Below are 12,500 nucleotides of genomic sequence, written 5' to 3'. Positions count from 1 at the left end.
TAGAGCGTCTCAAGAAAAACAATTTGTTTGAAGCTTCACACGTGAGAGGAGCGGCTTCTGAGTACGAGGCGGTTTTCCTTTTTTTTTTCTGCCGATAATTGTACTCATCTGCCGCGTCTCTCACCACGATATGATATTTTTTTGGGGGGTTTCTCCTTTGATCCTCAAGTGAACGGACTGTCCAGTACTGATGCCATTTACAAAAATCCAAAACCGCACCTGCTCAATCAACGCCAACTCAATTTAAGGAAGGGCTGTTCAAAAGCTGATCGAAACCATCCAGTTTGGGAAAACCTATTTTATGCAGTAGTTTTTATTATTATTATTTTTTTTTTTTTATTGTGAGAGACGTGAAATCGACACCACGAAATGAACGTCCCTTTGTTACCCTTTTGTTACCGCGGCTTCGAAACCGTGCGTAATACCAATTTAATTGTGTCCTGGTTGGCCGTTTGTCAGCACTTTGTGTTCTTCTAGAAAATCAACTACTAGTTTATAAATTACGTGCGCGAAATTTTCCTCCGTGTGCACCACCAAAATACTTAAAGAAGAGAGAATGCGTCCGGGGCCTTGGGATTTCGAAAATGACGTGCTCTGAAATTTTCACATCCGCCATTGGAAAGATAATTATTATCCGTCGTAAAGAAAAAAAAAAGAAAGAAATCACATTTGAAATTATCATTGAAAGTGGCCACGTTTTTCGGGGCATGTCTTGATGAAATAATTTCAGTTCAGTTCAGCATGATTGGATTTCATCTTTTCCAGTATTCTCAGTACTCTCGTTGTAGTACCAATTGCCGGCAGATTTTTTTTTTTAGTTGTTTAGAGTTATACATTCCTGAACGATGTTTTTCTTTTCCTCAAAGCTAGCCATAGAACCAGCGCTTTCTATAAAATCATGACAATAAGAATCCAGCATATCGGTTCATCTTCGGCGCGATTAAAGTTCGGGAACTGGCGATTTTTTATTGCCGTGATCAAGAAGGTTAACACCAGATAAGGCGTGATATTTCAGCATACCAGTCGCGATATCTAATCGAATCTAAGATTGAAATGGCGTTCTGAATTCTTTCGGTTCCAGATAGAAAGAAACAGAAAAAAAAGAAAGGATGTGATTGATTGCCATTCAAATCTGAAGACCGCGTGGAGAAAGTGTTCCGGTTTACATTCGGCAAATCAAAATGAACGGCTAAAATTAATCTATCGTCTGGTTTCATGCGCGAGATCACGTAAAAGGCAGCCATTCTTCTTAACATGGTTTCTCTCTTTTGCTCTCTCATTCGCGCACGGAAATTTCTTCGTACGGGAATTTTATGAAGCGAAGGCGGCTGCAGACCATTTTCTTTGTTTAGTTCATGTTCGTAGGCGCAAATTACAAACCTAACACTTGGAGCAACATTTCCACTACTCTAGAGGGGCATGAACTGTAGACAGTGCACGCTTTCTCATTTATCCAATCGCTCGCAAACGCATTGCATTGCTAGTCTACAGTGGCAATACAAAGTGACGTTTCACCATGCACGTCGAAGTTCATTACCAGTACCGCGCCAGCATCGACCGGCCGGCGAAGCGACGAGCTCAGCAGCGCATGCGCAAGGCCCGACACCACCCCAACCGAGCTTCCCTGCTTATCGGAGAGAACAAGTGCGCGTGAACACGGGCGCGTCTGAGTATCTGGATTTAAAAAAAAAAAAAAAGAAAACAAAGAAAGCGTTTCCGAGATATTGACAAAGACAAGTGGTCGCGGTCGCTCTGAATCTTATCGTATTATAGAAAACGTGGGATGGCGGCGCTTCCTCGAGGGTCAGAAAGTACAATCGTCGAACTAGGTGGCAAGTGGAGTACATCCTTTTTCTTGGAACGGTTTGCAATTGACTGCTTGAATGTGCCGACCACGCGTCGCGGGTCGCGTATAGAGCCAACCGTTGGCAAGCACGCGTCTAGCGTAGCAGCAGAACCGATCGCGGTTGCGATAACCCATCGTTGGCAGCGAAAAAGAAAAACACCCACACGCAGTTTGTAGCAATAACCGTACAAATCAATGTGGTTTTAAATATAGCTTCACTGGTCACCCAAGAAGGGCACCGAAACTTTCTCATGACGCACACCGCTGTAGTCCACAAAGAACAAAGCGCACAAAATAGATATGATACAGCCGCACCGCATTATTTCGTGTTTTCAGCATTTCATTACTTTCGTGTGCATGCGCGCTAGGGCCACGCAGGCCAGGAGTAAAAGGCACGAAAAGAAAAAAAAAAAAAATGATACGCAATCCTAAGCTTTGACTTGACTGCTGTGGCACTCGCATTTGTGTTCTTTACCTTAGGCGAACGCAATGCGCAAACTGAACTGGAATTTCCAATAATGGAAATTCCTGTTTGGCTCATATTTGCGTTTTTCGCCCGAGCAAGCGCTTCACTGCACTACGCTTTGCCCCTTCAACGTGGCTACACTGCCCGGCAGGCGTGTTCTGCGTAGGGCCGAACCTGCAGGCAAAAAGCATGGGCGCCGCCATCTTGTTGAGAGCGGCGCCAGGGACACAATCGCGCCTAGCTCATTGAGTTTTCCCCCAAAACTGAAAAAAATTTGACTTCATTAAACGAGAAAGATGCCACGAGTGCCCCAACAAAAAGCTTTGAGGATTACCGAAGGGTAACTGAGGGCGACGCAACGGGCTCTGGAAAGAAGGATGATGGGTGTGGCGTCACGGGGGGATCGGAATAGAGCAGATTGGGGTGTGCGAGAACAAACGCTCGTTAATGACACCAAAGTTTAAACCAGGAAAAACAAATGGGCATGCGCAGGGCATGCAATCTGGGGGGAAGATAACCGGTGGCCATTAAGGGTTACAGACTGAATTCCAAGAGGAGGGAAGCGTAGCAGGGGGTGGCAGAAAGTTAGGAGGGCAGATTAGATTAGGGACTACATGGCGACAATCGGCACCTGACCGGGGTACTTGGAGGATCATGGCAGATGCCTTTGCCCTGCAGTGGGCGTAGCCAGGATGATGATGATGATGATGTTCATGATGAAAAGGTAGCAACAGGTCTTCGTAACATACAGGTTAGAAAGATGAGGCACCTTTTAACCCTTGAATATATTTCGCCACATTTGGGCATACGACAAGTTTGTTTTCGAGGCGCTCGGTCCCACTGCTGCGAAAATGTGTACACAAAGGCTGCACAGTAGTTGCCAGAAATCGGGCACTCTATTTTTCTTTCATAGGGAATCTTTCTTCCACTTGGGCAGCGGATTTCGGCGGCAGGGCGAGCTTGCGTGGCCGCGGTGGTTTACGGATCCAAGCGATAGTGAACTCCAAAATCCAGTGTTGGCTTTGAGTGGGATTCATATTGATTGCGAACCCCACGGCTAATCCTACCCCCCATCCCCCCAAGTGGCTCTTTACAGGAGACAATCATTCAGAGACATCGGACAAATAGGAATTCTGGTTCTTTCTTTTGCTTTCATTAATTTTTCTCGAAGCCCATAACTAGAAATTTGCTGGAGCGGCTGTCCCATTTGCGACGCAACAAGTGCGACGCTACACACAGATGGAGTGGCAGTTTAATTACTCTCGTGGTCCGCGAACCGGCATCGTTGCGTGTAGTATAGGAATGGTGCGTGTCAAGTCACTGCTCGCGTTGAGCTTGTGCTCTTCATTTTGATTGAATGAAGTCTCACCTAAGTGAGCGGGGCCGATCCCGGAGGTAGTGCAATACCGGGCCGACCTGCGGCGGAGGTGAAGCAGGCTTCAAGCACTCCGCCAACTTCCAAAAATAGGTTTAATATCGTGGGTCCATATAGAACCCGTATCAGATATTAAGCTGATAAGAACAGATACTACACTTTGATCTTAGCCAAAAGGCCGAGAAGCGATGTCCTTCACTTCACTTCATTGTACTACTGCCTTGTGGGCGCCCTGCCGACATGGGTAACCTCAGCAACAGCGTGGGCAATATTATAAAATTCAGCCTGTGTACAGACTCAACGCTCCCTATCTCACGGATGAACTCGCAACGCCTCAGTCTTTCGCTGTTAACGAAACGCTGTCGCGTAGAAACGAGACCCGAGTGCAAGCTTGCTTGTAACGCGAAACCAACCAAGGCAACCTCGTAGAAAACGGAACAGGCGAGCGGAAAAAAACGCGCCAGGGGAATGCTTACTTCCGTCTGAATGCGACCGCTCAAGGTGACCTTCCTTGAGGGCTTCGTTTCAAGCCCGTGTGCAATTGTAATATACTACGCGCATTTCCTTCATTTCTTTTTATTTACCGCAAGGCCCACTGAAAATTTTGATACGGCACAGGCCGGGACGGATCGCAACGTGTCGAATCGACCGGTAGAATTAGGTAGCATGCCCCATGTACGAAGACGAGCAACATAGAAGTGAATGACAAAATAAATATAGAAAACGCTGCACACTCCTTCCCACCGGAAACATAGAGGGGAGAAAGATCGCCATCTGAAACACAGGCATTGTAAAAAAAAAAAAAAAGTGCTACCTCATCATCTTTACCATTACCGTGTGTGTGTATGTATATATGCATGTGTGTGTGTGTGTGTGTGTGTTTGTGTATTTATATATATATATATATATATATATATATATATATACGCACACATGCTAGCATAGCTTAAACGCAGCTGGAAAGCTCAGCCTTGCACAAGAACCACCCCCTGTCGCAAACCCCTTTGCAACATTCAAATGGGAAACAGGAGTACAGCGAGGTCGTTCGAACCTGGCGCCAAAACGCATTGGCGCCATCTGAGTACGGAACTAGGAAAACCTGCGGACTTTGCAATACAGAAAGAAAGGTAGATGGCGCGAGCTAACGCTCCATTGCATACTAAGAACGAGAGTTAGTGAATAATGGCAGAAACGTCTTGGGAAGAGAAAAAAAAAAAAAAAAAAACGCGCAAAAGTTGTTGGCTTGTGCAAGCACTCTATGTTACAGCGATTAAAGAGCATAGCATCTTCTACAACAGCAGCTACAAAAAGAAGAAGAACGTGAGAGAGGGAGAGACACAGGCGTGTTTCTTTGGAATGCAGAGCATGCAGCACATACTATAAAGTGCCAAAGAGACGGGGAAAGCAGATGGCGCGAAGGTGTATGTCCTCAAAGCTTGAAAGCAATTTCTAAATTACAACATGTACCGAAGTCCACCTACTCTCATCAGGTTGCTCCCGCCTCCAGTTGCGTTTAAAGTGAAATTACAGTCGCCTCAAAGGCAGACAGAGAGAGAGTGAAAATAGGTACACTTGCTTCGCGCAGCTGCAGCCGTTCAAATTTTACAGCAAGAGCACTCCCGAAAGCACAAAGTCCGCTGCCGCCTGGGCACAATGCGCTCGCTTCAGTAAATTGCCGTGCTGGCCTCGGCAACCAAGAGGTGTAGTGCGGCAGACTGCTGCATTGTAGCACACCGGAAACCGTGCAGACGTAAGCGATCGCCTCGACATCGCTGCGAGCGCTCGAAGAGACAAAGTCCGAAACCACGTGTGCCGGGGCGGTGCGAGCGCGACGCCTTTGACGCAACTTTTGCGTACAAGCCGCCGCACCGCCACGACGGAATCGCTGGCATCCCGCACGCAGCTGCATTGTGTCACGCCGGCAATCGTTGAAACACCACGCAGTCGTCGGCGTCGGCCCCGACATGGTTGCGAGCGCTGGAAGAGACAAAGTCCGAAACCGCGTGTGCCGGGGCGGCGCGAGCGCGACGCCTTTGACGCAACTTTTGCGTACAAGCCGCCGCACGGACACGACGGAGCCGGTGTCACCCTGCAGAGGGCTGCACTATAGCACGCCGGGAACCGGCAAAGAACCGCGCAGACGTCGTCGTTGGCCGCGGCGTTGCCGCGAGCACGCGAAGAGACAAAGTCCGAAAGGACGTCAGCCGGGGCGTCGAGCACGCCGCCCGCACTGTTCGCACGCGTGCTCGGAAATGGCGAAGGGGCCGCGCTAGCGTGCCTTGAATCGGTGAGCGGCGGTACCGCGGCGATCGCCAGAGCTCGAATCCGCCCTGCAAAAGCCAAATATTGGCGCTCGGCTCGGCGCAGTACGCCGCCGCGTCGCACGAGTACGGCCCCATGGAGGTCTGGGCACTTATCGCTGCTACTGTAAGGGGCCGTACGGCCCCGGCCGACATTGTACCGTAGTGCGATTTTCGGCTTGCGCGTGCTCGTGGCGTAGTCCGCGCACCGTTCCGACGTCGACAATCGTGCCCACGACTACGCGAGCGCTGGAAGAGACAAAGTCCGAAACCGCGTGTGCCGGGGCGGCGCGAGCGCGACGCCTTTGGCGCAACTTTTGCGTACAAGCCGCCGCACGGACACGACGGAGCCGGTGTCGCCCTGCAGAGGGCTGCACTATAGCACGCCGGGAACCGGCAAAGAACCGCGCAGACGTCGTCGTTGGCCGCGGCGTTGCCGCGAGCACGCGAAGAGACAAAGTCCGAAAGGACGTCAGCCGGGGCGTCGAGCACGCCGCCCGCACTGTTCGCACGCGTGCTCGGAAATGGCGAAGGGGCCGCGCTAGCGTGCCTTGAATCGGTGAGCGGCGGTACCGCGGCGATCGCCAGAGCTCGAATCCGCCCTGCAAAAGCGAAATATTGGCGCTCGGCTCGGCGCAGTACGCCGCCGCGTCGCACGAGTACGGCCCCATGGAGGTCTGGGCACTTATCGCTGCTACTGTAAGGGGCCGTACGGCCCCGGCCGACATTGTACCGTAGTGCGATTTTCGGCTTGCGCGTGCTCGTGGCGTAGTCCGCGCACCGTTCCGACGTCGACAATCGTGCCCACGACTACGCGAGCGCTGGAAGAGACAAAGTCCGAAACCGCGTGTGCCGGGGCGGCGCGAGCGCGACGCCTTTGGCGCAACTTTTGCGTACAAGCCGCCGCACGGACACGACGGAGCCGGTGTCGCCCTGCAGAGGGCTGCACTATAGCACGCCGGGAACCGGCAAAGAACCGCGCAGACGTCGTCGTTGGCCGCGGCGTTGCCGCGAGCACGCGAAGAGACAAAGTCCGAAACGACGTCAGCCGGGGCGTCGAGCACGCCGCCCGCACTGTTCGCACGCGTGCTCGGAAATGGCGAAGGGGCCGCGCTAGCGTGCCTTGAATCGGTGAGCGGCGGTACCGCGGCGATCGCCAGAGCTCGAATCCGCCCTGCAAAAGCCAAATATTGGCGCTCGGCTCGGCGCAGTACGCCGCCGCGTCGCACGAGTACGGCCCCATGGAGGTCTGGGCACTTATCGCTGCTACTGTAAGGGGCCGTACGGCCCCGGCCGACATTGTACCGTAGTGCGATTTTCGGCTTGCGCGTGCTCGTGGCGTAGTCCGCGCACCGTTCCGACGTCGACAATCGTGCCCACGACTACGCGAGCGCTGGAAGAGACAAAGTCCGAAACCGCGTGTGCCGGGGCGGCGCGAGCGCGACGCCTTTGGCGCAACTTTTGCGTACAAGCCGCCGCACGGACACGACGGAGCCGGTGTCGCCCTGCAGAGGGCTGCACTATAGCACGCCGGGAACCGGCAAAGAACCGCGCAGACGTCGTCGTTGGCCGCGGCGTTGCCGCGAGCACGCGAAGAGACAAAGTCCGAAACGACGTCAGCCGGGGCGTCGAGCACGCCGCCCGCACTGTTCGCACGCGTGCTCGGAAATGGCGAAGGGGCCGTGCTAGCGTGCCTCGAATCGATCGGCCGGGGGCCCCGTAGGGCGACAGAAAGGCAATTGTGCAGGAAACCGTACTGGCCATTAGCGAGAAATTGCCGTTCGCGCATTCGGTGGACGCGCTGCGCTTTCACGACTTCGGCATTGTGCTGCCGACGTAAGCTTTCAATCTTGCTCGCGGCGTTACGAGGCGGCACGATTTTCGCCAAACGCTCGTCGAAAGTGGCACGAGTACGGCCCCATGGAGGTCTGGGTACTTATCGCTGCTATTATATGGGGGTCCCAGAGAGCAGTCGCCCCCAAAGCGACCTGGGTGTTTGATATGCGGCGGGCTTCGTGCCCGTCAAGCGTGTCCCCGGTATCGCTCCCGTGGATCCCACAGCTGACGTCTGCAGCCTCATCCGCTTGATGCGTTAGGGGCTGGTTGTCGGACGACGCTTTTTCCACGATATCGAAGTGTGTTCCGCATCGTCCTCGGACGAATCAAATACGAAAGCGCCGAAGGCGCGGGCGTGACCCGTCGCCTAGCGGCTTTGCCGTCTCGGCTACGTTGCAAGTGTCGGTCGGTCCACCAGTGCTGCGGGCTCGAGAGAAACCGCAAGCCGCGATCGAGTCGACACAACCGGTCTATCGAGAATGTTGCGTGCTTCTTGCCGCGTGGCGATACCCGGCCCTGCGGGGAGGGCGCCGTAGCGAGCTCGAACGCCGTCGTCTCGGACTGTGCAAAGTGCTACCCTTTGCGAGAACGAAGCGTGTTGGGGCGCCTGAAGGTGGCCTCGGCATCGCAAAAACGGCGTCCGGCCTGCTTGAAAGGCTGGACGCGCAGTTGAACGATTACCTGGTTGATCCTGCCAGTAATCATATGCTTGTCTCAAAGATTAAGCCATGCATGTCTAAGTACATGCCGAAATAAGGCGAAACCGCGAATGGCTCATTAAATCAGTTATGGTTCCTTAGATCGTTTCTTCCTACTTGGATAACTGTGGCAATTCTAGAGCTAATACATGCAGTGAGCCTGAAGCCCTTTGGGCGACGGGTGCTTTTATTAGACCAAGATCGATCGGGTTTCGGCCCGTATTGTGTGGTGACTCTGGATAACTTTGTGCTGATCGCATGGCCACGAGCCGGCGACGTTTCTTTCAAGTGTCTGCCTTATCAACTTTCGATGGTAGGTTACTTGCTTACCATGGTTGTTACGGGTAACGGAGAATCAGGGTTCGATTCCGGAGAGGGAGCCTGAGAAACGGCTACCACATCCAAGGAAGGCAGCAGGCGCGCAAATTACCCACTCCCGGCACGGGGAGGTAGTGACGAAAAATAACAATACGGGACTCTTTTGAGGCCCCGTAATTGAAATGAGTACACTCTAAATCCTTTAACGAGGATCAATTGGAGGGCAAGTCTGGTGCCAGCAGCCGCGGTAATTCCAGCTCCAATAGCGTATACTAAAGCTGCTGCGGTTAAAAAGCTCGTAGTTGGATCTCAGTTCCAGACGAGTAGTGCATCTACCCGATGCGACGGCTCGGACTGAACATCATGCCGGTCCTTTCTTGGTGCACTTCATTGTGTGCCTCGAGAAGGCCGGTGCTTTTACTTTGAAAAAATTAGAGTGCTCAACGCAGGCGAGTCGCCTGAATAAACTTGCATGGAATAATAGAACAAGACCTCGTTTCTGTTCTGTTGGTTTTTGGAATACGAGGTAATGATTAAGAGGGACAGACGGGGGCATTCGTATTGCGGCGCTAGAGGTGAAATTCTTGGACCGTCGCAAGACGAACTACTGCGAAAGCATTTGCCAAGAATGTTTTCTTTGATCAAGAACGAAAGTCAGAGGTTCGAAGGCGATCAGATACCGCCCTAGTTCTGACCATAAACGATGCCAACCAGCGATCCGCCTGAGTTACTCAAATGACTCGGCGGGCAGCTTCCGGGAAACCAAAGTGTTTGGGTTCCGGGGGAAGTATGGTTGCAAAGCTGAAACTTAAAGGAATTGACGGAAGGGCACCACCAGGAGTGGAGCCTGCGGCTTAATTTGACTCAACACGGGAAAACTTACCCGGCCCGGACACTGGGAGGATTGACAGATTGAGAGCTCTTTCTTGATTCGGTGGATGGTGGTGCATGGCCGTTCTTAGTTGGTGGAGCGATTTGTCTGGTTAATTCCGATAACGAACGAGACTCTAGCCTATTAAATAGGTGCGGGGTTCCCAGCACCTTACAACCTTCTTAGAGGGACAAGCGGCTCCTAGCCGCACGAAACAGAGCAATAACAGGTCTGTGATGCCCTTAGATGTCCGGGGCCGCACGCGCGCTACACTGAAGGAAGCAGCGTGTCTTTATCCCTGTCTGAAAAGACTGGGTAACCCGTGGAACTTCTTTCGTGATTGGGATAGGGGCTTGCAATTGTTCCCCTTGAACGAGGAATTCCCAGTAAGCGCGAGTCATAAGCTCGCGTTGATTACGTCCCTGCCCTTTGTACACACCGCCCGTCGCTACTACCGATTGAATGATTTAGTGAGGTCTTCGGACCGATGTCCGGCGCGGCCTTTCGGTTGCGCCGGTCTGTTGGAAAGATGACCAAACTTGATCATTTAGAGGAAGTAAAAGTCGTAACAAGGTTTCCGTAGGTGAACCTGCGGAAGGATCATTACCGGATTGTGAAGGGTGGCGAGCGCCATTGTTTCTACCCCGTGTGGGTGAAGCAGCTCGCTGCGCCCGACGCTTTCCGCCGCTGGCCCCGCTTGGACGCGGGGACGGCTATACCCGAACATGCCGGGGACTGCCTGAATTTTGAGGGGCGCCCCGTGCCAAATTTGTTGCGCCCAGTGGACGCCGGCTGCAACCTTGGACGGTTGGCTTGGCCGCGCCCGCGGGTAGAAACGGCGTAACGCACACTGGGTGGGCTTTCTGTCCGCTTTGGCGCTCTTGCGCGGAATGGGAGTAAGACGACCCGACCTGCTGCTTTGCCCAGTACGAGGGGAACGGCGAAGCGTGCGGTCGGTCAAGGAACTGACGGTCGAGAGCTAATGCCGCTGCCGCTTAGTACACACGGAACCGTGGTGCGAGCGCTCTCCCGTCCTCCGCGGCAAACGCTGCCGAGTCTGAAAAGGCTGGCGGCTGCCGGTCGCTTCCTGCGGCGAGTATGGAGTAACGACCCGACTTTGTTGCCGCCCAAGTACTAAAGGAACGGTGTGGCGCTCGGTCGGTCATGGAACTGTCGGTATGAGGGTGCGGCTGCCAAGTACGGAAGGAACCGTGGCCTAAAGTGCTCTCCCGTCCTCCGCGGCAAATGCCACCGAGTCCGAAAGGGCCGGAGGCTGCCGGTCGGCTCCTGCTCGTGACGCGCGAGGTGTCGAGATCGCGGTTTAATGCGACGACGTCTGCAGGCTATTCGCCCGCCGCCGAGGGAAAGGCGGCGTTGCTGCGAAGTACCGAAGGAAACGCGGCTTTGCTACGTCGGAAGCGTTCTGCGGTTAGCGGACTTGTGCGCTTTGGGAAGGCGCCGCACGTCGAAAGAGGAAGTACGGACAGACGAGGGACTGTAGTCCCGGATTCGAACGCACTTGCGGCCAGGCCCTTGCTGGCTTCGTCTTCCGCCTCAAGTAGACTTGTTGTGGCGCCGGCGCAGGGAGCCGTCCCTGGCACTGGCCGAGTGGTTTTGGAGAGCTGCGCGAGTACGTGCGCCGGGCTCTTGTCTTTCGTCTCAAGTAGGCTGTTGGATCAACAGCGGTTATGCTGCGGCGATCTGCCGATGCGAAAGTGTGTGTGTGTTTGAGGCCCTTCTATGAACCTACTGCTGACTGAAGCGAAGCACGTCGATGGGGGTGAAGCCCTGCCCGTGGCCGTGTAGCCGTTAAAGACTCCACAGCGGCTTAGCCCTAATCATGGCTCTGTCGCTCTTTGCAATTTTTAGTGGAGCGATGTGAACGTGCACACGAGACACACGGGTCCGGTGGATGGTTGGCAGGTAAAACCGGCTTCGAGTGCGCGCAAACGGCATAAGGTGCCTCGAGGGCAAGCGAGGAAGGCGTGGGCGCAAAACACACGCGCGAGTAGCAGGAGTGGAGTGCCATTAGGCTTTCAGCTGCTGAGACGCGGCCGCCGAAAGAGCGAGACTGGAGGAGCGCACGCCGAAAGGCGCTCTTCGAAACCACACACAGGGAGACGCCACGTGCCTAAAACCCTGGTTGTACTGTACTGAATTGAACAAACTATTTTTCACGACTCTAAGCGGTGGATCACTCGGTTCTCGGGTCGATGAAGAACGCAGCCAGCTGCGAGACTTGGTGTGAATTGCAGGACACACTGAGCACTGATTCTTTGAACGCACATTGCGGCCTTGGGTCTTCCCTTGGCTTCGTCTGTCTGAGGGTCGGATCACATATCAAGAGAGACTTCGGCGCACAGGGAACGTGCGTCCGTCGACTCGTTTTGACCGCGTCGGCATCATGGACAGTACGTTGAGCGCTAAAGCCACGCGCCAGCGGCCTCACGAGAGGGAGACGGTGGCAAACCGTTGTGCCAATTCTTCGAAAAGTCGGAAACGAGGCAAAACTACTGCAGCGTGACGAGTGCGCGCCTCTAGCAAGACCGCCGCAGGATGGAGTCGGATACCTGCAGGGAAAGAGCGGTCCAAGCACGAGGCGCGAACGTCTGTTGCCATGTAGCGCGCACGTTTGCGAGAGAGTCGGAAGCGCACGCTTGCGTGCACGGAAAACGTGGGAATGAAACGCCGGCCGATTCCCGCGCCGTGCGCAAAGCCAGCGCGATCGCAATTTGCGCTGTTTGCCTTCGAAGTACGTCGAGCTCCAGAGCTGGTCGCTCGTTCACGTCA

At 53.8% G+C, this 12,500-nt stretch overlaps 3 non-coding genes across 3 annotated transcripts; 2 read left to right on the top strand and 1 right to left on the bottom strand.

Moving 5' to 3' along the window:
* Positions 1 to 3,685: 3,685 nt before the first annotated feature.
* Positions 3,686 to 3,877, bottom strand: LOC140213815 (U2 spliceosomal RNA). Its single transcript, XR_011890800.1, has one exon. It is a non-coding gene; the product is annotated as a U2 spliceosomal RNA (small nuclear RNA).
* Positions 3,878 to 8,501: 4,624 nt separating this feature from the next.
* On the top strand, positions 8,502 to 10,316 carry LOC140213836 (small subunit ribosomal RNA). The gene has a single exon (XR_011890816.1). It is a non-coding gene; the product is annotated as a small subunit ribosomal RNA (ribosomal RNA).
* A 1,572-nt stretch (positions 10,317 to 11,888) lies between these two features.
* On the top strand, positions 11,889 to 12,041 carry LOC140213821 (5.8S ribosomal RNA). The gene has a single exon (XR_011890806.1). It is a non-coding gene; the product is annotated as a 5.8S ribosomal RNA (ribosomal RNA).
* The last annotated feature ends 459 nt before the right edge of the window (positions 12,042 to 12,500 follow it).

Source organism: Dermacentor andersoni, chromosome 10, assembly GCF_023375885.2.
Source record: "Dermacentor andersoni chromosome 10, qqDerAnde1_hic_scaffold, whole genome shotgun sequence".
In the NCBI taxonomy this organism is placed as follows: domain Eukaryota; kingdom Metazoa; phylum Arthropoda; class Arachnida; order Ixodida; family Ixodidae; genus Dermacentor; species Dermacentor andersoni.
The sequence above is the reverse complement of the archived record's forward strand: the minus strand, read 5'-3'. Positions and strand labels throughout refer to the sequence as shown.